The following is a 26,065-nucleotide window of genomic DNA, read 5'->3' as shown; positions in this document are numbered from 1 at the left end:
TGCCAGACACTAAATAACAATAACAATAACAACAAAACAAACATATTTTTACTGAGATTTTCTATGTATTTGCACTATTTCAGTAGATACAGGAAAATAAAACAGTCTTGTATCCTCAAGGAGCTCTTAGAATCTAACAGGGGAGACTCTCCCCAGACACTCCAGTTTGTGCTTCCCCATCACTGTATCCATATAACAATTAAAACTCTTTTGTCATCTCTGTGTTCACAATGAATGTCTCCCCAGCTGGGCTGTGAGGTCCTGGAGGGCAGTTCTTTTCAGTTTTATATCCAGCAAAGATAGTAGGTAGCCATTAAAAATGTTTGAATGAATCAAGGAATTAGCAAGTAAGACCGAATGAATTATACAACACAAAATTAGAAACAGGTCAAGGTTGAAAGCTTCTAATCTCATCTTTATCCAATATATTCTCTGTATTTCTATCAGTGTGAAATTTCCCATAAATTTGATCAGATTACTGCCATAGCTGAAAGGATCTGCATTGCTTGGGGAAAAAAACTGAACCCTCTAAGTGTCATGCACAAGGCCATCAAAGATGTGCCCTGGCTGCCTCTTCTCTCACCATAGCATGGGCCATACTATTGTATCCATGGTTGACTCTTCAACTAGACTGTAAGTTCCTTGAGAGGAAGAACCTTGTCATATTTATCTGTATAGTGCCACTGCCTTAAACAGTGTGTCTTAATACCTACTAAACATTCACTATGTACCAGATCCTTCCAGTGGCACTGGGATGTTACCACATTTTCATTTATAATATTCCCTTTCATTGAATAAAGGCAAAGGAGAGAAAATGAGTGAAAATATCAGTGAAGGTGATAAAACATGAGAGACACGTAACTCTGGGAAATGAACAAGGGGTAGTGGGAAGGGAGGTGGGCGGGGGGTTGGGCACTGGGTGGGAGGGTGACTGGGTGATGGGCACTGAGGGGGGCACTTGGAGGGATGAGCACTGGGTGTTATGCTAAATGTTGGCAAATTGAACTTCAATAAAAAATTTTAAAAAATTAAAATTAAATTAAATTAAATTAAAATTAAAAAATAAAAAATATTCCCTTTCATTTAACTGTGCTTCATAGCCCTTATAAAATTTGCCAAATAAACAATAATTGCATATACCTTCTTATGAATCAACTAACTCTGCTTCCACTCCTGGCTGTACTGCTACTTAATTGAATTTATCTCTGCCTATTTCCTCTAATAAGAAATAAAATAACCACCTATACTTTTTACCTTACTTGATATTCTAAGCTGACATACTTTCCAGAATATGATAGAGTATAAATAAATACCCACATACACAAATGTTGCAATAAACAAATAATTATGTTAATGTAAAGTAGTAATGTTATAACAATTTATATGGATTGACTGAGTCTGAAGCTAGATTGCCTGGATTCAAACCTTGGTTCAGCCACCTGTCATCAAGGGTTCTCTGTTTATCACTTTCATTGTCTGTGAAGTAGAGATAATAATTGTACCTATTCTTAGGGTTGTGTTAAAGATTCAATGAGTAAATTTATGTAAAATGTGCCCATCACCCAGTTATCCCATCCCCCCGCCTGCCTCCCCTTCCACTAACCTTTGTTCATTTCCCAGAGTTAGGAGTCTCTCATGTTTTGTCTCCCTCTCTAATTTTTCCCACTCATGTCCCCTACTTCCCTTATAATCCCTTTCACTATTTCTTATATTCCCCGTATGAGTGAAACGATATGATAATTGTCCTTCTCTGATGGACTTACTTCACTCAGCATAATACCCTCCAGTTCCATCCACATTGAAGCAGTTTTATCCTTAATAGACCGTTCCATAAGTGTGAAAAGATTTTTAAATTATTCATATCTTGACATGTTGATTCAGAGTTTTCAGCTTCACTGTGAGAAAGCCCTCTGAAAGAGGCAGCACTTTGAGCATCAATTTAGATTTTTATGCAGTCATTTTGACACCAGGAACTTTTTGATCCAACTAGTTTAATCCTGTCATTTTGTTGTGGCCTAAAACAACACACCATTACGCTTTCAACTGTTTTATAAATTACCAGGTAATGTGTAAAACAAATGACCTTACCCCATTCTGACATTCATCCTAATGCCAGCCTCTACCCCTGGAAAGAGGGAGGTTCAAAATGGAGTGGGAGGGCAGCCCGGGTGGCTCAGTGGTTTAGTGCCACCTACAGCCCAGGGTGTGATCCTGGAGACTGAGGATCAAGTCCCATGTCAGGCTCCTTGCATGGAGCCTGCTTCTCCCTCTGCCTGTGTCTCTACCTCTCTCTCTGTGTGTGTCTCTCATGAATAAATAAATAAAATCTTTTTAAAAAATGGAGTGGGAATTTGGCATATTTATGTTTTTCACATACTAAGAATGGTGTGGTGACCACCTGTAGTCATCTCATAAAGAGCCAACAATTATACTCAATAAACTATCTTCTCACTTTCCAAGAATTTAATATCTTGATAGGCACTTCAAATAACCTGATTTTTCCCTAAAAGTCAAAATGTTTTGCTCTGGATTTTTGACAGTAGAGATGGTAGGTGATTTGGAAGAGACGGGGGACCAGAATAAAAGAGACTAATTAGTTAATGATAACTAAGAACATTTACCAGAGTAAGACTATCACCAATTGAGACTCTACTTAATGCCAACATCATACAGAGAGATAAATAATGACTTTATAAAATGAAGAAATAGGGGTGTTTCAATACTCCATGGAAGTGAGAAATACTTAAAGCAATGAAGATAGAATGAAATTAAATGACACAAAAATAGATGAGAAAGGCTTTAATTTATACTTATATATATATTTATATATATGTTTATATATGTGTGTGTGTTTGTAGTTCTGTAAATGTTATTCTACATTATGAGTTATGGCATATCTAAGGAAAAATAAAGATTTTTTTATGTTTTTATTTTACCCAAAGAATAATATGTTAAATGATCTCCACACCCAATGATTCTAAGCTAGAGCATGTCTAGTTAGTGTGTCTATATGGTGAACACATAAGATTCTACCATTCCCCTGCCACTTCAGTACCCAAATACGAGGTAAAGAAACTAACTACAGGCCAAGCTTATAAATCTGAATCTATGTAACAATGTTTCTTAACTTTTGGAGGATTTGAGATTCTTAGAGCACTAATAAAAGGTAGACTCCAGAAAAATGCACATGTGCATACACACATGAAATTTTTTTTATGCACAACTACTGGAGTTTCATAGACTTGAGGATAAAGGCATCTCTCTTGGTTTCTTTTGGCCTTGAGCACAGTGCTTCCTTTCCTGGCTAAAGATATATCATTTTTACCTGGATGCTAGTAAGGTCACTTTCCAGTGGCATGCTCCTTGCTTCCTCTGTGCCTTGGGTACTATTGATGGGGGAACACAGGGCTAGCTGAGGACAAAGCATGAGCCCGGGGCAGCACATTGACAGGTTTTTGAAACAGGCAAGAGGACATTCCTCTACAGACTCAACTGTCTCGATGTTCATACTTTGCTAAGGGCTGAAGGCAATCTTAAATCTTTGCCCAACTCCCAGGAGCCTTTAAGTCTACTTTAACATATAAAAATTCCTTTAGAAATTTCCTTTTATTTCTAAACCCCCAAGATATGTGTTGGCAATCATCCCCCAAGCACATGGCCCACCGATATCCATCTGAAGAGTCTCATGACTCAGATTTTATTAGATGGTAATACGTGATCTTTCCCCAACAATAGCTAGCCCCCTCAAGGTCCTAAAAACCTTGCTTCCAAAATTCCTTAGAGAACGCTATCCTCAAACCCCTCCCAACTCCCAGGTATATAATCAGCCACCCCTCACAGAACCGGGCCAGCAGCTCTTCCTGCCCACAGGTCCTGTCCCCGTGCTTTAATAAAACCACCATTTTGCACCAAAGATGTTTCAAGAATTCTTTCTTGGTTGTTGGCTCCAAACCTCATCTATATTCCAAAACTTCATCACTATGATGAAGTGTGAATAGTGACACAGTTCAGCTTCATTTGGGGTCCTTGGAAAATGTCTGTTTCCAATACTGGTAACCCTGTCTTATAAGCTAATGTGCCAGTTAATACATAACAATAACATAGAAAAAATAACAGAGGAACTCCTCAAATTTTTTTTTACCCAGTACATTGACAGACATGCAAAACCTGACTGGAGGTATAATTTTTTTGCCTTCTTTCTACATTAATTTTCTTCCTAATTTCAATTAGCCAAACTTGAATGGAGACTTTATAGACAGTTCAACCCCACCTCAGAGCTCTGCAGACAGCTCTTACTGCCAAGCTGTCTATCACCAAGACAACTAGGACAATGTGCTTTGCTCTGGGTAAATACTTCATCAGGGACAGTTGCAGGAGTTTCTTTGCAATGACTTCCCATCAGATCAAAATTTGTACTCCTAGCAATTGAAAATATTGTTTGAAAGTACATGAGGTTATAAATAATCATTAACATTTAAAAATAATTCTTTACACTGATTAACAGGAGGCTATCTCCAGAAATAGTCTCATATGAAGGCAGATTCATTCAAGAGGTCTTGAAAAGCCCTCTCCTCCTCAATAAGTCTGAAGTTCTTCTATTTGTGAGGCATTATTTTTTTCCTTAGCACTAATTATAACTTTCTTCTAACACCTGGGACTGGATCCCAGGACCATGGGACCTGAGCCAAAGGTCAAAAACTGAGCCACCCAGGTGCCCCTCTAGTCTCTTCTTTTTAAAACATTTTGAAGAAGACATGATAAAAGGTGAGATGGCTGGCATTCTTACCTCAAATGAAAAATAAAGGAGATAGTTAACTCTTTGGACAGAGTAGCATTCAGCAAAGTGATATTTTTTATAAGCTTAGGACATATAAATGAGTTAAGAAAAGAAAAACTCTACTTCCAGCGATTCAAAGAAAGTTTTTGTTTAAATCTCAGGGGGAAAAAAGCTGGGACCCAAAAGAGGTGCCAAATCATTGTATTCTTCCCATCCAGGCTCCACTACTGCTGATTCACCCTCAGGGATTTTCTGAGCAGCCCCTCACAGCTTTATTGTTTGCTGGTCTCCTTGGCGGCAGGTGTCTTTTAATCAGAGGCTTAAGAAGGTGTGGGGTTTAGGAGTCGGCCCTGACTGCAAGGAAAACTTTCCATTTAGCCTTGAGCAACAATACTGGAGCTTTTTTGAATGTGTAATCAACTCTGTGCCAAGTGGGGCCCAATCTCTCCCTACACAGCCCCAGGAATCCAAAGAAAGAAGTGTTTTCAATTCTCTTCAGAACGTCTGATCTCCCACACTGCAGACCAAATAAAAACAGTCTGGGCCAATTGTGCCTGCTCCTACACCCATTTACTGTGGAATCTGCCTGGGAGAAACAGGAAAGTTGGCCTTGGGCCAACACTGGCCTTCTGTAGAGGCAGAAAACTTCCCTCACCTTCCTTCCATAGACTATCTTAGAAATCAAAAGGAGAACTTCCACCTCAGATATTCCATGGAGAGGGGTGGCTAGGGGGGGTCAGAGCAGGACCTAAGATGATAGATCTGGGACATCAAAAAGTTCTAATACTTGAATAGGTATTTTCTGTGTACTTTCTGTGTACTTGATTTGGTATTTTCTGTGTACTTGCTATTTTCTCTTATTAATTAGACTGGGAAGAAAACTGGAAAGAGTTCCTTGAGAGTTGAAATGGCTATGGACTGAATCTCAGCATCAGTCCTCACTAACTGTAACATTAGACAACTTATTTTACTGACCAAGACTCTCATCCCAGTTCTCCCACTGACTAGCTCTGTGATGTTGGCCAAATCCCTACACCAACCTTGGTCACCTCATCATAAAAATGAGGAGGTTGCACAAGAAGATCTCTAAGGGCCTCTTCTATCCTAAGAGTTTAAAGTACTTCTTAAATCCTGAATTTGGAAAATATTCAAGTGGGATTAGATACTTGGAAATTATCGTCTACCCCTATCCCCAACATCCACTAACTCCAATTAATTTTGGGTTTTGGCCATGGTTCTTCAAGTCATTTTTCTTGGGGAGCCTACTGGGCCTAAGAATGGGGAGCAAGAGAGGCAATGCAAGGCCAGGTCCACAACAAAATTCTGGGTGGCCATGATCAAAGTAAGAGTAGCTCAAAACCACAGGTTTCAAGTCCAGAAATACCAGGTTACGAGCTAATAATAAGGTAAGAGCAACTTTTCCCTACAAATTTTACCAAGCAAATCTTGTCAGGTGACTAAAGGGTACCCTAGAGACTATGGCTTAACAATGCCATAGCCAAGGCTCACATGGAGGCTACAGCTAATACACTCCAACAATGTTAAAGGAAGAACAAGTGGTCCAGTAAGGGGGAATCAGAGAACATAAGGCTGGGAAAGTTTTGTGGAACAGAACTATAGAAGGGAATACTTCTAAGAACCCAACAGAAGTACATAAGGACAGAAAGCCCTTTCGTGCTGCAGTGGCCCAAAGGCCTGGATAAGCCACAAATACTAAAATGAGGACTCTTTGAAACTAAAACTCCTTTAAGGACCTAAATGAACAAAAAGTTAAAGCTAATAATCAAATTTCAGATATTGTCATAGTTTGTTAGGGGAAACAGTTGGAGAGTGCAATGGGATAGTGATGTTGTAAAGAATCCAATAGAGCTCCTTTTCTGTTCTTAAGATAGAATCGTCACAATTGAAATCTGTTGGGAGTAGAAATGTGAGGGAGAATATAGTGGAATTCTAAACAATATGATGCTTACAGGAGAAATACAAGCTATTTCCATATTCAAAATATTTAAGCCTGAATTTATTAAAATAAAGCTAAATAAATAAATCCAAAATAAAACTAAGTTAAAAAAAAGAACAAGGCTAAAATCAAATGTTTCTTTGTCCACAACACTAAATAAACAGATTTTAGTGAATTCTCCCTTTTTAACTAGTTGGTTGGTATGTGTAGATGCAGCCAGCATTTAATATCCTTTCAATTGTGTCCTCCAGCCCTCAAGATGGACCCCCTGGGGGTCTGAAATCTCAGCCAATTTTGCAATTTAATCCAAAACCCAAAGCAGTTCAGATTCCAAGTAACCTGTTACCCTCTGTTAGCAAAACATCACTTATGGTTTGAAAAATATCATTTTTAATAACCCCTTTTCAGTTTCCTGGCAGGGCCTCAGCTTCACTTCAAAGTTGATTTTCCCCAGTGAGAGTACAGCTGGAAGAATCCAGAAGTGCACTATGCCACAATCCACTACCCCAGGCTGTGAAGGCCCAGCTCTTGGGCAAAGCTCTAGGGTAGGTACACAGGCAGCGGATGGGGTTGGGGGTGCTCAGGTTGTGGATCACAGAGAAATGGCCTCAGCTCAGGCCTTCCCAGAGACAAAACACATCACTCTCAATAATGAACTAAAGAAATTAAATCCAAATTGAATTTTTGGTTTATTTTTAAGTAAATTTGATATAAAGAAACTACCATAATTTGGGTTGCCTCTTGAATGCCATGTTTTTTTTTTCAGTGACCCACCCTTCAGATGTCACACAAATAAATGCCAAGAAAACATATTATGAAGAGAGGCACTGGAGGCAGAAGTGGAGGAAAGAAAACAGAATATCATCTTTGGAGACCTAGGATCTCTTAAGACAAGTACAGACTGAGCTCTCCTTAAACTCCAAGACAGTAGTAGCCTTGAAGTCCTGAGTTTGCTCTTGTATTTCTTGCCCAGGACTAGTGAAGTTGAGGTTGCCAATAAAATGACCACTTTACTCAAAATGTTGCATTTAAAATCCAAATATTCTTAAAACAGCAGAGTAGGATTTGGGCCAGAAAGTGCTTTCTAGTACAAATACTAGTACACTTTTACAAGGCAGGTAAAGCTCAAAATTATGTTGCTAATTAATTTTATAGTTCCTCTAGCTACCTAGAACCAACTGTAACCCAACATACTTCAATTGGGATTTGGCCAAGAATTCAGATAATGCCATTTATGGACCATGCCAACAGCTAAGGTCATGCTTTCTGTCTAAAGAGGAAAAAGAAAGAAAAAATAAAATGGAAAGTTCATATTAGGGGATAGGAGCAGAAGGGAGGAAAAAAAAGAGATAAGAGGTTTAAAAAAAAACTTTCTGTATCAACCAACACCAAACAGAAATGAATTCCAGAGGAAGACCTGAAGGCTTTGAGTTTGTATTATTTAGAAGTAAAAATGAAGCAAAACAGGATAATACAGTGATTGTAAGAAATGTTAGAGGAGCAACAGTTTGACATCAAAGAAACAACCTTTAACCCCCCCAAGTATAAAAAAATATGAAAAGGGGAAGACCTGATGTCTTCCATCATGGCTGGTACAGAACATTTGTTCTGTTATCTGCATGCCAGAAATGTGAATTGCTTGCTACTTGGTTTGGGGTTCTGTAATTAAAACTCTTCTTTTTTTTTCAACACAAAATCTGATTCCAAGGACTAGAAGAACCTTTACAAATCCCAGTATATCGAACATTAGAGCTAGAAAGGAGCTTGGATCTCATCTACTTTAATTGTCTCCATTCTAGGAATGAAGAAACAGGAAAATGGAGCAAAAACATGGCCAAATGTCACACAATAAATTAGTGACAGAGTCAAAACTAGAACTAAGATCTAATGGCATAGTTCCTAAATATCAGATGATAATAAACATCACTGGTCCAAGGGAAATATGAGAAATACAAGTATAAAGTTAAAATTTTTACAATTTTGAGACTATGTCCATTCTTTTTGATGTTAAAATATTCCTTCTTTTATGAAATGATGATAAGCACAGAGAATACTTGTTATTTTATAATGTATTTAACTGGCAAAATAATAAATTGGCAGCTTCCTGTGAAGCCTTAATATTTTTGGAAAATATTTGGTGTGTGAAAACTATAAGTAGAACTAGAAGACTACTAGCCTAGTCCAATCCCCTGGTGTCAGGCAGGATATCATCACTCAATCCAAGGTCTCTCCTGATCCCAAAAGGTTTTGTAACCACTGAATATGCCCCTGAAGTGTCATATACTGAACAAAGTATCAGAAAGAAACTGATTTGACTAGGATGTGGGGTGGAAGACAAACTAAGAAAAAAAAATGCACATGGCAAAACATGATGGAAAAAAAACTGGTTTGCAATCAATGCATCATCCTGTTTTTTGTTATGGTAACTTAAAGTTACCATACTACCCTGATTTAATAGAGAATAGCTTTTTCACTATATATTTATATTTTTCATTTGTGATTCAATTCAAATTTTCATCATGAGGGAAAAAACAGACATTCAATATATGTATGAAGTACACATATAGAAGAAGCTAAGAGAGGTTAAGTGACTTGCCCAAGACAACTTGGTTCACATGGGATTGAGCTAGGACTAAAGCCTTCATTCTAGATATCATAATCCTTCCTTTTATTCATGTTTCTATCCATTGTACATCTTAACTCAGTTTCTAGGTATGACCCTTCAGCTGGCCAATAACATTGCAGTATGCATGATCTGTCCCCAAAGTGTCCAACATTACCATTCTAGGTGCTAAGCTCAAGTAGCACCAGACTCCAGGACCCAGGAGGATTACATGGTCACTGGGAATATAAAGGCCTCTGGCTCCTGGTCACTCACTGGTATGACTTGTGAGGGTGGCCCAACAGCCCAATCACTGTAGCCACCAGTTGCTACCACTTCTAGCCAGATAAGGACCAGAGGAGAGAACTGGTGTATCAGAATGCACACACAAGCATCATCATCATTATCATTATTATCAAATTTTCAATGATTCTCATTGAAATAACTTGACTTAAGAATTAACTAAATTCAATGTTTCATCCTAGCTATTACCTTCTGCCACTCAATCAAGATGCAATCTGATAATCCAAATATATTTTAACATCAATTTAAGCCAAACAGAATTTTAAAGGTAGGGCAAATAATATTAACCAAAACTACCACATAATGTACTCTAATGCCAAACCCAGGGTCACTGATGGGATTGTTGCTATTTGAGATTCTAGCTGTTCAGGACAATCCCTATCTCTGTATTCATTTACATGGGTGGAATCATATGTTGGTTTAAAAAAACGAAAAAACAAAAAAAATAAAAACCAAGACTGCCTTCTAGTTCCTGGTTAGGTTAGTGGTTAGTAATTTCCAGGGCCTTGACTCAGCAGAGTATCAAGAGGGACTACATAGTACTGACTTCACTGTGGCCCAGCCAGCAACTGCCATCAATCATAATAAATAACTCTTGAAAGAGAAACCAGTATCTTTATCTGGACAGTCACAGTCCAATACAGATCTCAGACCTGACCCATCAATAAATGTTTATCTCTTAGACCCTGGTAAAATAAAACAAGGCTCAAGGGCTTTGGGTAAGACGATCAGGTTTTCAGACTCACTTGGGAAAAAAGTTAATATGGTGGTAATGAGCCACCTAAATGCCTGTCTGCCTATGTTATATTCCTACCAGTGGCTCCCAAAGGGTGCTGTGGACATCCACATTTTGTGGATACTTCCATTCTACAAAACTACCCACAGAAAGCAAATCACTTCTCTCTCCCAAATTTGTTTTTTATAGTTATTGGGGTTCCCTCTTTCCTTTAAGATTTTACTTTTTGTTTTCTTTTTCTTTTGTGCTTTTTGCCCTTTTGGATTTTTTTCTTTTTATCCTTTTTAGTGCTTGAGTATTTTATTTCCCTTTGTTGCTTTTGTTGCTGCTGCGGCAGCTGCTGCTGTTCTCTCCTTCTCTTTCCCATTGTTTTTCCTTTTTTGTTGTGATTTGGGGAATATCTTTCTCTGTTTAGGAGATTTATTTTACTTTCATGTGTTTTCAGATATTTGTTTTATGGGGTTTTTGTTTTCAATTGTTCAGTTTGTTGTTTTATGGTGTTTTACTCTAGTTTATTTGCTTTTTTGTTGAGATTTTAACTTTTTTCCTGGGTATTTTTTTCTTTGTTCTTTATTCTTTTTTTTGTTTCTTTGTTTCCTTGGGTTCTTTCCTTTTTTGTGTTTTTCTTTTCTATGCTTTTTTCCCTTTCTTTGGATCTGGAGTTTTGTTCTGTTTTTCTTTATATTTGGGGCTTAAAAATTTTTTTTTTGGACTTAGGATTTTTCTTTTTCTGTTACAGTTTTCCCCTTTTTGTGTTTCTTTAATTTAAAAAAATTATCTCTTTTCTTATTTAAGTGCATCTTTAACATTTTTTGTCTCCTTTTCTTTAATCTTTTAGATTTACAGGAAACTTGCAAAGATAATGCAAAGGGTTCCTATATACCCAACACCCAGTTTTCCCAATATTAACATCTTTCATTAGTATGGTACATGTGTTACAATTAAAGAACAAATTCTGGGCAGCCCAGGTGGCACAGTGGTTTAGTGCCGCCTTCAGCCCAGGGCCTGATCCTGGAGACCCAGAATCGAGTCCCACGTCAGGCTCCCTGCGTGGAGCCTGCTTCTTCCTCTGCCTGCGTCTCTGCCTCTCTCTCTCTCTCTGTGTCTCTCATGAATAAATAAATAAAATCTTTAAAAAAGAACAAATTCTAATATGTTATCATTAACTCAAGTCCATATTTCATTCAGATTTCCTTAGTTTTTACCTAATGTCCTTTTCCTATTTCAGCATTCCATCTAGGGTACCATATTACAATTAGTTGTCATATCTTCTTAGGCTCCTCTTGACTTAGTTTCTCAGACTTTCCTTCTTTTGAGTGATCTTGATGCTCCTGGAGTATCAGTCAGTTATTTCATAGAATGCTCCACAATTGGGATATTCCCAAAATTTCTTTCATAATTAGACTTGGGTAATGTGTTGGAGAGGAAGACCACAGACATGAAGTGTTCTTCTCATCCCATCAAAACAGGGTATTCACTATCAATCTGCCTTATCACTATGTTTTTTGCCATAATAGCTTTGATTTTTTTCATATTTTTTAGCTTCACATTTTACTTTAAATTTTCTAACCAAAGAGGTAAAGGATCTATATCCTAAAAACTACAGAACACTTCTGAAAGAAATTGATGAAGACTCAAAAAGATGGAAAAAGATTCCATGATCATGGATTGGAAGAATTAATATTGTGAAAATGTCTATGCTACCCAGGGCAATTTACACATTCAATGCAATCCCTATCAAAATACCATGGACTTGCCTCAGAGAGTTGGAACAAATCATCTTAAGATTTGTGTGGAATCAGAAAAGACCCCGAATAGCCAGGGGAATATTGGAAAACAAAACCAAGCCAGGGGCATCACAATGTTGGATTTTACGTTGCACTACAAAGCTGTGATCATCAAGACAATGTGTTACTGGCACAAAAACAGACACACAGTTCAATGGAACAGAATACAGAACCCAGAAATGGGCCTCAACTCTATGGTCAACTAATATTCGACAAAGCAGGAAAGACTATCCACTGGAAAAAGGACAGTCTCTTCAATAAATGGTGCTGGGATAATTGGACATCCACCTGCAGAAGAATGAAACTAGACCATTCTCTTACACCAGACACAAAGATAAACTCAAAATGGATGAAAGATCTAAATGTGAGACAAGCATCCACCAAAATCCTAGAGGAGAACACAGGCAACACCCTTTTTGAACTCGGCCACAGCAACTTCTTGCAAGATTCATCTATGAAGGCAAGGGAAACAAAAGCAAAAATGAACTATTGGGACTTCATCAAGATAAGAAGCTTCTGCAAGGCAAAAAAACAGTCAACAAAACTCAAAGACAAATTACAGAATGGGAGAAGATATTTGCAAATGACCTATCAGATAAAGGGCTAGTATCCAAAATCTATAAAAAACTCATTAAACTCAACGGCAAAGAAACAAACAATCCAATCATGAAATGGGCAAAAGACATGAACAGAAATTTCACAGTGGAAGACATAGACATGGCCAACAAACACATGAGAAAATGCTCCGCATCACTGGCCATCAGGGAAATACAAATCAAAACCACAATGAGATACCACCTCACACCAGTGAGAATGGGGAAAATTAACAAGACAGGAAACAACAAATGTTGGAGAGGATGTGGAGAAAGGGGAACCCTCTTGCACTGTTGGTGGGAATGTGAACTGGTGCAGCCACTCTCGAAAAGTGTGTGGAGGCTCCTCAAAGAGTTAAAAATAGATCTGCCCTATGACCCAGCAATTGCACTGCTGGGGATTTACCCCAAAGATACAGATGCAGGGGGAGGAGCAAGATGGCGGAAGAGTAGGGTCTCCAAATCACCTGTCTCCACCAAATTACCTAGAAAACCTTCCAATCATCCTGAAAATCTATGAATTCGGCCTGAGAATTAAAGAGAGACCAGCTGGAATGCAACAGTGAGAAGAGTTCGCGCTTCTATCAAGGTAGGAAGACGAGGAAAAAGAAGTAAAGAAACAAAGGCCTCCAAGGGGGAGAGGCCCCGCGAGGAGCCGGGCTGAGGCCGGGGCGAGTGTCCCCAGGACAGGAGAGCCCCGTCCTGGAGGAGCAGGAGCTGCACCGACCTTCCCGGGCGGAAAGGGGCTCGCGGGGAGTTGGAGCAGGACCCAGGAGGGCGGGGATGCCCTCGGGTTCCCTGAGACAGTAACAGCAACTGCGCGCCCAGGAGAGTGCTCCGAGCTCCCTAAGGGCTGCAGCGCGCACGGCGGGACCCAGAGCAGCTCGGAGGGGCTCGGGGGCGGCTCCGCGAAGGGGGCTGCGCGGCCCCGGGAGCAGCTCGGGGGGGCTCGGGCAGAGGAAGAGGCTCCGTGCAGAGGGGGCTGCGCGGTTCCAGGAGCAGCTCGGAGGGGCTCGGGCGGCGGCTCCGCGGAGGGGTTGCGCGGCCCGGGAGCGCGAATCCACCAGCGCAGGACCGGAGCACAGGGCGCCGGGACACAGCCCAGGATCCCGCCTCCCCCCGGGACAGGCAGAAGCCGGGAGGGCGCAGGACAGCAAGGACGCTCCTGCCCTAGCTGAGCAGATCAGAGGCCCCGCCCCGGAGCCTCCAGGCCCTGCAGACGGAGTTCCTGCCGGAGCTGAATCCAGGTTTCCAGAGCTGCCCCGCCACTGGGGCTGTTCCTCCTGCAGCCTCACGGGGTAAACAACCCCCACTGAGCCCTGCACCAGGCAGGGGCACAGCAGCACCCCCAACTGCTAACACCTGAAAATCAGCACAACAGGCCCCTCCCCCAGAACACCAGCTAGACTGACAACTTCCAGGAGAAGCCAAGGGACTTAAAGTACACAGAACCAGAAGATACTCCCCCGTGGTTCTTTTTGTTTTGTTTTGTTTTGTTTTGTTTTGCTTTTTGATTTGTTTCCTTCCCCCACCCCCCTTTTTTTTCTCCTTTCTTTTTCTTTCTCTTTTTCTTCTCTCTTTTTTTTTCGTTTTTTTCTTCCCTTTTTTTCTCTTTCTCTTTTCTTTCCTTCTTTCTTTCCTCTCTTTTTCTCTTACTCCCAATACAACTTGCTTTTGGCCACTCTGCACTGAGCAAAATGACTAGAAGGAAAAACTCACCTCAAAAGAAAGAATCAGAAACAGTCCTCTCTCCCACAGAGTTACAAAATCTGGATTACAATTCAATGTCAGAAAGCCAATTCAGAAGCACTATTATACAGCTACTGGTGGCTCTAGAAAAAAGTATAAAGGACTCAAGAGACTTCATGACTGCAGAATTTAGAGCTAATCAGGCAGAAATTAAAAATCAATTGAATGAGATGCAATCCAAACTAGAAGTCCTAACGACGAGGGTTAACGAGGTGGAGGAACGAGTGAGTGACATAGAAGACAAGTTGATAGCAAAGAGGGAAACTGAGGAAAAAAGAGACAAACAAAAGGCCATGAGGATAGATTAAGGGAAATAAACGACAGCCTGAGAAAGAAAAACCTACATTTAATTGGGGTTCCCGAGGGCGCCGAAAGGGACAGAGGGCCAGAATATGTATTTGAACAAATTCTAGCTGAAAACTTTCCTAACCTGGGAAGGGAAACAGGCATTCAGATCCAGGAAATACAGAGATCCCCCCCTAAAATCAATAAAAACCGTTCAACACCTCGACATTTAATAGTGAAGCTTGCAAATTCCAAAGATAAAAAGAAGATCCTAAAAGCAGCAAGAGACAAGAAATCCCTGACTTTTATGGGGAGGAGTATTAGGGTAACAGCAGACCTCTCCACAGAGACCTGGCAGGCCAGAAAGGGCTGGCAGGATATATTCAGGGTCCTAAAGGAGAAGAACATGCAACCAAGAATACTTTATCCAGCAAGGCTCTCATTCAAAATGGAAGGAGAGATAAAGAGCTTCCAAGACAGGTGGGAACTGAAAGAATACGTGACCTCCAAACCAGCTCTGCAAGAAATTTTAAGGGGGACTCTTAAAATTCCCCTTTAAGAAGAAGTTCAGTGGAACAGTCCACAAAAACAAGGACTGAATAGATATCATGATGACACTAAACTCATATCTGTCAATAGTAACTCTGAATGTGAACGGGCTTAATGACCCCATCAAAAGGCGCAGGGTTTCAGACTGGATAAAAAAGCAGGACCCATCTATTTGCTGTCTACAAGAGACTCATTTTAGACAGAAGGACCCCTACAGCCTGAAAATAAAAGGTTGGAGAACCATTTACCATTCTAATGGTCCTCAAAAGAAAGCAGGGGTAGCCATCCTTATATCAGATAAACTAAAATTTACCCCGAAGACTATAGTGAGAGATGAAGAGGGACACTATATCATACTTAAATGATCTATCCAAAACGAGGACTTAACAATCCTCAATATATATGCCCCGAATGTGGGACCTGCCAAATATATCAATCAATTATTAACCAAAGTGAAGAAATACTTAGATAATAATACACTTATACTTGGTGACTTCAATCTAGCTCTTTCTATACTCGATAGGTCTTCTAAACACAACATCTCCAAAGAAACGAGAGCTTTAAATGATACACTGGACCAGATGGATTTCACAGATATCTATAGAACTTTACATCCAAACTCAACTGAATACACATTCTTCTCAAGTGCACATGGAACTTTCTCCAGAATAGACCACATATTGGGTCACAAATCGGGTCTGAACCGATACCAAAAGATTGGGATTGTCCCCTGCATCTTCTCAGACCATAATGCCTTGAAATTAGAACTAAATCACAACAAGAAGTTTGGAAGAACCTCAAACACGTGGAGGTTAAGGACCATCCTGCTAAAAGATAAAAGGGTCAACCAGGAAATTAAGGAAGAATTAAAAAGATTCATGGAAACTAATGAGAATGAAGAAACAACCGTTCAAAATCTTTGGGATGCAGCAAAAGCAGTCCTAAGGGGGAAATACATCGCAATACAAGCATCCATTCCAAAACTGGAAAGAACTCAAATACAAAAGCTAACCTTACACATAAAGGAGCTAGAGAAAAAACAGCAAATAGATCCTACACCCAAGAGAAGAAGGGAGTTAATAAAGATTCGAGCAGAACTCAACGAAATCGAGACCAGAAGAACTGTGGAACAGATCAACAAAACTAGGAGTTGGTTCTTTGAAAGAATTAACAAGATAGATAAACCATTAGCCAGCCTTATTAAAAAGAAGAGAGAAGACTCAAATTAATAAAATCATGAATGAGAAAGGAGAGATCACTACCAACACCAAGGAAATACAAACGATTTTAAAAACATATTATGAACAGCTATACGTCAATAAATTAGGCAATCTAGAAGAAATGGACGCATTCCTGGAAAGCCACAAACTACCAAAACTGGAACAGGAAGAAATAGAAAACCTGAACAGGCCAATAACCAGGGAGGAAATTGAAGCAGTCATCAAAAACCTCCCCAAGACACAAGAGTCCAGGGCCAGATGGCTTCCCAGGGGAATTTTATCAAACTTTTAAAGAAGAAACCAGACCTATTCTCCTAAAGCTGTTTGAAAAGATAGAAAGAGATGGAGTACTTCCAAATTCGTTCTATGAGGCCAGCATCACCTTAATTCCAAAACCAGACAAAGACCCCACCAAAAAGGAGAATTACAGACCAATATCCCTGATGAACATGGATGCAAAAATTCTCAACAAGATACTGGCCAATAGGATTCAACAGTACATTAAAAAAATTATTCACCATGACCAAGTAGGATTTATCCCTGGGACACAAGGCTGGTTCAACACTCGTAAAACAATCAATGTGATTCATCATATCAGCAAGAGAAAAACCAAGAACCATATGATCCTCTCATTGGATGCAGAGAAAGCATTTGACAAAATACAGCATCCATTCCTGATCAAAACTCTTCAGAGTGTAGGGATAGAGGGAGCATTCCTCGATATCTTAAAAGCCATCTATGAAAAGCCCACAGCAAATATCATTCTCAATGGGGAAGCACTGGGAGCCTTTCCCCTAAGATCAGGAACAAGACAGGGATGTCCACTCTCACCACTGCTATTCAACATAGTACTGGAAGTCCTAGCCTCAGCAATCAGACAACAAAAAGACATTAAAGGCATTCAAATTGGCAAAGAAGAAGTCAAACTCTCCCTCTTCGCCGATGACATGATACTCTACATAGAAAACCCAAGTCTCCACCCCAAGATTGCTAGAACTCATACAGCAATTCGGTAGCGTGGCAGGATACAAAATCAATGCCCCGAAGTCAGTGGCATTTCTATACACTAACAATGAGACTGAAGAAAGAGAAATTAAGGAGTCAATCCCATTGACAATTGCGCCCAAAAGCATAAGATACCTAGGAATAAACCTCACCAAAGATGTAAAGGATCTATACCCTCAAAACTATAGAACACTTCTGAAAGAAATTGAGGAAGACACAAAGAGATGGAAAAATATTCCATGCTCATGGATTGGCAGAATTAATATTGTGAAAATGTCAATGTTACCCAGGGCAATATACACGTTTAATGCAATCCCTATCAAAATACCATGGACTTTCTTCAGAGAGTTAGAACAAATTATTTTAAGATTTGTGTGGAATCAGAAAAGACCCCGAATAGCCAGGGGAATTTTAAAAAAAGAAAACCATAGCTGGGGGCATCACAATGCCAGATTTCAGGTTGTACTACAAAGCTGTGGTCATCAAGACGGTGTGGTACTGGCACAAAAACAGACACATAGATCAGTGGAACAGAATAGAGAATCCAGAAGTGGACCCTGAACTTTATGGGCAACTAATATTCGATAAAGGAGGAAAGACTACCCATTGGAAGAAAAACAGTCTCTTCAATAAATGGTGCTGGGAAAATTGGACATCCACATGCAGAAGAATGAAACTAGACCACTCTCTTTCACCATACACAAAGAAAAACTCAAAACTGATGAAAGATCTAAATGTGAGACAAGATTCCATCAAAATCCTAGAGGAGAACACAGGCAACACCCTTTTTGAACTCGGCCATAGTAACTTCTTGCAAGATACATCCACGAAGGCAAAAGAAACAAAAGCAAAAATGAACTATTGGGACTTCATCAAGATAAGAAGCTTTTGCACAGCAAAGGATACAGTCAACAAAACTCAAAGACAACCTACAGAATGGGAGAAGATATTTGCAAATGACATATCAGATAAAGGGCTAGTTTCCAAGATCTATAAAGAACTTCTTAAACTCAACACCAAAGAAACAAACAATCCAATCATGAAATGGGCAAAAGACATGAACAGAAATCTCACAGAGGAAGACATAGACATGGCCAACATGCACATGAGAAAATGCTCTGCATCACTGGCCATCAGGGAAATACAAATCAAAACCACGATGAGATACCACCTCACACCAGTGAGAATGGGGAAAATTAACAAGGCAGGAAACAACAAATGTTGGAGAGGATGTGGAGAAAAGGGAACCCTCATACACTGTTGGTAGGAATGTGAAGTGGTGCAGCCACTCTGGAAAACTGTGTGGAGGTTCCTCAGTTAAAAATATACCTGCCCTACGACCCAGCAATTGCACTATTGGGGATTTACCCCAAAGATACAGATGCAATGAAACGCCGGGACACCTGCACCCCGATGTTTATAGCAGCAATGGCCACGATAGCCAAACTGTGGAAGGAGCCTCGGTGTCCAACGAAAGATGAATGGATAAAGAAGATGTGGTTTATGTATACAATGGAATATTACTCAGCTATTAGAAATGACAAATACCCACCATTTGCTTCAACGTGGATGGAACTGGAGGGTATTATGCTGAGTGAAGTAAGCCAGTCGGAGAAGGACAAACATTATATGTTCTCATTCATTTGGGGAATATAAATAATAGTGAAAGGGAATATAAGGGAAGGGGGAAGAAATGTGTGGGAAATATCAGAAAGGGAGACAGAACGTAAAGACTGCTAACTCTGGGAAACGAACTAGGGGTGGTGGAAGGGGAGGAGGGCGGGGGTGGGAGTGAATGGGTGACGGGCACTGGGGGTTATTCTGTATGTTAGTAAATTGAACACCAATTAAAAAAAAAAAAACAAAGATACAGATGCAATGAAAACCAAGACACCTGCACCCCATGTTTATAGTAGCAATGTCCACAATAGCCAAACTGTGGAAGGAGCCTTGGTGTCCATCGAAAGATGGATGGATAAAGAAGATGTGGTCTATATATACAATGGAATAGTACTCAGTCATTGGAAATGACAAATACCCACCATTTGGTTCGACGTGGATGGAACTGGGGGGGGGGGGGTATTATGCTGAGTGAAGTAAGTCAATCAGAGAGGGACAATCATTATATGGTTTCATTCATACAGGGAATATAAAAAATAGTGAAAGGGATTATAGGGGAAAGGAGAGAAAATGAGTGGGAAAAATTTGAGTGACAAATGATGAGAGACTCCTAAGTCTGGGAAATGAGCAAGGGGTAGTGGAAGGGGAGGTGGACGGGGAGATGGGATGACTGGGTGATGGGCACTATGGGGGACAGTTGATGGGTGTAATAGTATATGTTGGCAAATCCAACTTCAATTATATGTATATATATATATATATATATATGTATATATATGTGTGTGTGTGTGTATAAATTAAAAAATAAAACTGGAAAAAATAAATTTCAATTGGTTAACATATAGTGTAATATTAGTTTCAGGTCTAGAATTTAGTAACTCAACACTTTCATACAACACCCAGTGTTCATCACAATAAATGCCCTCCTTAATATTCATCAACCTATTTAACCCATCCCCCTGCCCACCTTCCCTCCAGCAACCCTTAGTTTGTGTTATATATATATATCACTTCTTCTCTATCCATTCATCAGTCAATGGACATTTGGGCTCTTTCTGTAACTTGGATATTGTTGATAATGCTGCTATAACCTTGGGGTGCATGAATGCCTTTGAATCAGTATTTCTGTGTCCTTTGTGTAAATACCTACTAGTGCAATTACTGTATCATACAGTAGTTCCATTTTTCACTTTTTGAGGAACCTCTATACTGTTTTCCATAGTGGCTGCACCAGTTTGCATTCCCACCAACAGTGTAAAAGGGTATGTCTTTCTCTGCATCCTTGTCAACCTCTATTGTTTCTTGTGTTGTTAATTTTAAACATTATGACAGGTGTGAAGTGATACCTCATTGCCGTCCTGACTTGTATTTCCCTAATAATGAGTGATGTTGAGCATCTTTTCTTGTGTCTCTTAGCTTTCTGGATGTCTTCTTTGGAAAAATGTCTATTCATGTATTCTGCCCATTTTTTAACTGGATTCTTTGGTAGGGGGTGTTGAGTTTTGTAAGTTCTTTGTATGTTTTGGATACTAACTCTTTGCCATATATATCATTTGCAAATATCTTCTGCCATTCCAAAGGTTTCCTATTAGTTTTGTTGTTTCCTTCACTGTGCAGAAGCTTTTTATTTTGATGAAGTCCTAGTATTTCATTTTTACATGTCTCATAAGAAGTTGCTATGGCCAATGTCAAAGAGGTTACTGTCTGTGTTCTCCTACAGGATTTTTATGGTTTCCTGCCTCACATTTAAGTCTTCCATTCATTTTTGAGGGGGATTTTTTTATTGGAGTTTGATTTGCCAACATATAGTATAATGCCCAGTGCTCATCCTGTCAAGTGCCCATTAATTTTGAGTCTATTTTTTGTGTATGGTGTAAGAAAGTGGTCCAGTTTCATTCTTCTGCATGTTGCTGTCCAGTTTTCCCAGCACCATTTGTCAAAGAGATTGTGTTTTTTCCCACCATTGGATATTCTTTCCTGGTTTGTCAAAGATGAGTTGACCATTGTGGTTGTGGGTTCATTTCTGGGTTTTCTATTCTGTTCCATTGATCTATGTGTCATTTTTATGTCAGTACATACTGTCTTAATGACTATAGTTTGTCATATAGCTTGAAGCATGGAATTGTGATGCCTCCAGCTTTGCTCTCCTTTTTCAATATTGCTTTGGCTATGCAGGGTCTTTTGTGGTTCCATACAAATTTTAGGATTTTCTGTTCTAGCTCTGTGAAAAATGCTGGTAGTATCTTGATAGGGATTGCATTAAATGTGTCAATTTCTTTAGGTAGTAGAGACACTTTAACAATATTTGTTTTTCCAATCCATGAGCACAGTTATGTTTTTCCATTTCTTTGTGTCCTTTTCAATTTTTTTCATAGTGTTGTATAGCTTTCAGAGTATACATTTACCTCCTTGGTAGGTTTATTGCTAGGTATCATATAGTTTGTGCCATGTAAGTGGGATAGATTCCTTAATTTCTCTTTCTGCTGCTTCATTATTAATGTATAGAAATGCCACAGATTTGCATATGTTTATTTTGTATCCTGGAACTTCACTGAATTCATGTATCAGTTCTAGCAATTTTTTGGTGAGTCTTTTGTGTTTTCTACATAGAGTATCATATCATCTGTAAACAGAGAAAGTTTGACTTCTTCCTTGCTGATTTGGATGCCTTTAATTTTGTTGCTGTTATTGTCTGAGTGCTGAGATTAGGACTTTCTGTATTATGTTAAATAACAGTGGTGAGAGTGGACACCCCTGTCTTGCTCCTGATCATAGATGTAAAGCTCTCACTTTTTCCCCTAAGGCTGATATAAGCTTCAGGTTTTTCATATATGTCCTTTATGGTGTTGAGGTATGTTCCCTCTATTCCTACTTTGCTGAGGATTTTTATCAAGAATAGATGATGTACTCTGTCAAATACTTCTTCTGCATCTATTGAGAGGATCATATGATTATTATTCTTTTATTATTGTTGTGTATCACATTGATTGTTTTATGAATATTAAACCACTTGATCATGGTGAATGATTCTTTTAATGTACTGCTGGATTCAATTTGCTGGTATTTTGTTGAGAACTTTTGCATCTGTGTCCATCAGCAATATTCGCCTGCAGTTCTCTGTTTTACTAGGATCTTTGTCTGGTTTGGGAATCAATGTGATGCTGGCTTCATAGAATAAGTTTGGAAGTTTTCCTTCCATTTCTATTTTGTTTTTTTGTTTTTTTTTGCAAAGCTTTAATGGTGCTTGAATTTTATTTTTTGGAACAGTTTGAGAATAATAGGTATTAACTCCTCTTTAAATATTTGGTAGAAGGATCCCTGGGTGGCGCAGCGGTTTGGCGCCTGCCTTTGGCCCAGGGCGCAATCCTGGAGACCCGGGATCGAATCCCACATCGGGCTCCTGGTGTATGGAGCCTGCTTCTCCCTCTGCCTGTGTCTCTGCCTCTCTCTCTCTCTCTCTCTCTCTCTCTCTCTCTGTGACTATCATAAATAAATAAATAAATAAATAAATAAATAAATAAATAAATAAATAAAAATTAAATATTTGGTAGAATTCCTCTGCAAGCCATCTGGCTCTGGATTTTTGTTTATTGGGAGATTTTTGATTACTGATTCAATTTCTTTGCTGGATATGGGTCTGTTAAAATTTTCTATTTCTTCCTGTTTCAGTTTTAGTAGTTTACATGTTTCCAGGAATTTATCCATTTCTTCTAGTTTGTCCAATTTATTGGAATATAATTTTTCATCATATTATCATATTTGTATTTCATTGTATTGGTTGTAATCTATCTTCTCTCTTTTGTGATTTTATTTATTTGAGTCCTTTCTGTGTTCTTTTTGAGAAGTCTGGCTAGGTGTTTTTCAATTTTATTAATTATTTCAATGAGTTAGCTCCTGGTTTCTTTGGTCTGCCTTACTGTTTTTTTCTTTGTTTCTATATTACGTATTTCTGCCCTATTCTTTATTATTTCCCTTCTTCTCCTGTTTTAGGCTTCATGGCTTCATTTGCTCTTCTTTTCCTAGCTCCTTTAGATGTAAGGTTAGGTGGTGTTTTTGAGATTTTTCTTGCAGAAGGTTTATTTGAGGAAATTATAGGTGAAAGCTTTCCTAACCTGGAGAAAGAAACACACATCCAAATCCAGGAGGCACAGAGTCCTCCAATTGAAGTCGACAAAAGCAGACCAACACCAAGTCATATCATAGTTAAATTTGCAAAATATAGAGCTAAAGAAAAAAATCCTAAAAGCAGCAAGACAAAAGAAGCCCTTAATTTATAAGGGAAGCCAAATAAGGTTAGCAGCAGATATGTTCACAGAAACTAGGTAGGCAAGAATAAAGTGGCATTATATATTCAATGTCCTGATTGGAAAAAAATATGCAGCCAGGGATACTCTATCCAGCAAGGCTATCATTCCGAATAGAAAGAGATAGAGGGCAGCCCCGGTGGTGCAGCAGTTTAGCGCCGCCTGCAGCCTGGGGTGTGATCCTGGAGACCCGGGATCGAGTCCCACATCGGGCTTCCTGCATGGAGTCTGCTTCTCCCTCTGCCTGTGTCTCTGCCTCTCTCTTTGCTCTCTATGAATGAATGAATAAATAAATCTTTAAAAAAGAGAGAGAGAGATAGAGTTTCCCAGACAAACAAAAAGTAAAGGAGCTTACGACCACTAAACCAGTCCTGCAAGAAATATTAAAGGGGACTCTGAGTGTCAACAAAAGTGACAAAGACTAGAACAGAACACCAAAAATGTCCAGAAACAACAACAAAAACAATTAATAAACTGACACTAAATTCATATCTATCAATAATTACTCTGAATGTAAATGGACTAAATATTCCAATCAAAAGACATAAGGTATCAGGATGGATTAAAAAAAAAAACAAGACTCATCTATATATGTGCTGCCTATAAGATACTCATTTTGGACCTAAAGACACTGCAGATTGAATGTGAAGGGATAAAGAATCATCTGCCATGCAAATGGATGTCAAAAGAAAGCCAGAGTAGCCATACTTATGTCAGACAAACTAGATTTTAAACCAAAGACTGTAACAAGAGATGAAGAATGGGGGCAGCCCCAGTGGCGCAGTGGTTTAGCGCTGCCTGCAGCCCGGGGTGCGATCCTGGAGACCCGGGATCAAGTCCCACATCGGGCTCACTGCATGGAGCCTGCTTCTCCCTCTGCCTGTGTCTCTGCCTCTCTCTCTCTCTCTCTCTCTGTGTCTCTATGAATAAATAAATAAAATCTTTAAAAAAAAAAAAAAGAGATGAAGAATGCTCCTATATCACAATAAAGGGATCTATCCAACAAGGAGATTTAACAATTGTAAATATTTATGCTCCCAACTTGGGAATACCCAAATATATTTAAAAAAATAAAAACAAACATAAAGGAACTTATTGATAATAATACAGTAATAATAGAGGACCTTAACACCCCACTTACAGCAATGGATGTATCATCTCAGCAGAAAACAAACAAGGAAACAATGGCTTTGAATGATACATTGGACCAGATGGACTTAATACATATATTCAGTATATTTCATATTAAAGTATCAGAACACACATCCTTTTCGAGTGCACACAGGACATTCTCCAGAATAGATCACATACTTGGTCACAAATCCGGCCTCAACAAGTACAAAAAGTTGAGCTCATACCATGCATAGTTACCAATCACAATGCTATGAAACTTGAAGTCAATCACAAGAAAAAAAAGGAAAAATTTGGAAAGACTACAAATACATGGAGGCTAAAGAACATTCTACTGAAGAATGAATGGGTCAACCAGGAAATTAAAGGAGAAATAAAAAATACAAAGAAACAAATAATGGTAACATGATAGTCTAAAACTTTTGGAATGCAGCAAATGCAGTCATCAGAGGGAAGTATATAGCAATACAGGACTTATCACTATTGAGAAGTTTCTCCACTATAAAGTTACTTTTTTCCCCATTCCATACTGTACCTTTTGAAATCAAGTCATTAAGCTTAGCCTATATTTAGAATGGAAGAGCTTAAGCTTCATCTCCTGGAAGTGGGGGGCAGGTATACAAATAAATGATTTGGGCTTTTTCGCAACGGGTTTGCCGCCAGAACACAGGTGTCGTGAAAACCACCGCTAAACCTAAACCAAAATGGGAAAGGAGAAGACTCACATCAACATCGTCGTCATTGGACACGTAGATTCGGGCAAGTCTACCACTACTGGCCATCTGATCTACAAATGTGGTGGGATCGACAAAAGAACTATCGAAAAATTTGAGAAGGAGGCTGCTGAGATGGGAAAAGGCTCCTTCAAGTATGCCTGGGTCTTGGATAAACTGAAAGCTGAACGTGAACGTGGTATCACCATTGATATCTCCCTGTGGAAATTCGAGACCAGCAAGTATTATGTGACCATCATTGATGCCCCAGGACACAGAGACTTTATCAAAAACATGATTACAGGCACATCTCAGGCTGACTGTGCTGTCCTGATTGTTGCTGCTGGTGTTGGTGAATTTGAAGCAGGTATCTCCAAGAATGGGCAGACCCGTGAGCATGCCCTTCTGGCTTACACACTGAGTGTAAAACAACTAATTGTTGGTGTTAACAAAATGGATTCCACTGAACCACCCTACAGCCAGAAGAGATACGAGGAAATCGTTAAAGAAGTCAGCACCTACATTAAGAAAATTGGCTACAACCCCGACACAGTAGCATTTGTGCCAATTTCTGGTTGGAATGGTGACAACATGCTGGAGCCAAGTGCTAACATGCCTTGGTTCAAGGGATGGAAAGTCACCCGTAAAGATGGGAATGCCAGCGGAACCACACTGCTTGAAGCCCTGGATTGCATTCTGCCACCAACTCGTCCAACTGATAAGCCCTTGCGTCT

The 26,065-nt window shown here is 39.4% G+C and overlaps 2 long non-coding RNA genes across 5 annotated transcripts in view; one reads left to right on the top strand and one right to left on the bottom strand.

Moving 5' to 3' along the window:
- LOC144308133 (uncharacterized) overlaps positions 1 to 7,787 on the top strand; it is a 38,398-nt gene extending 30,611 nt beyond the window's left edge. Inside the window, exons 2-3 of the long non-coding RNA XR_013374757.1 lie at positions 7,143 to 7,279; positions 7,501 to 7,787. This is a non-coding gene — a long non-coding RNA (uncharacterized LOC144308133). The remainder of the gene's footprint in view (positions 1 to 7,142; positions 7,280 to 7,500) is intronic.
- The window catches only part of LOC144307662 (uncharacterized), a 251,529-nt gene that overhangs the window by 202,105 nt on the left and 23,359 nt on the right, over positions 1 to 26,065 (bottom strand). The window lies entirely within an intron of this gene.

This window comes from Canis aureus, chromosome X, assembly GCF_053574225.1.
Source record: "Canis aureus isolate CA01 chromosome X, VMU_Caureus_v.1.0, whole genome shotgun sequence".
Classification (NCBI taxonomy): Eukaryota; Metazoa; Chordata; class Mammalia; order Carnivora; family Canidae; genus Canis; species Canis aureus.
The sequence above is the reverse complement of the archived record's forward strand: the minus strand, read 5'-3'. Positions and strand labels throughout refer to the sequence as shown.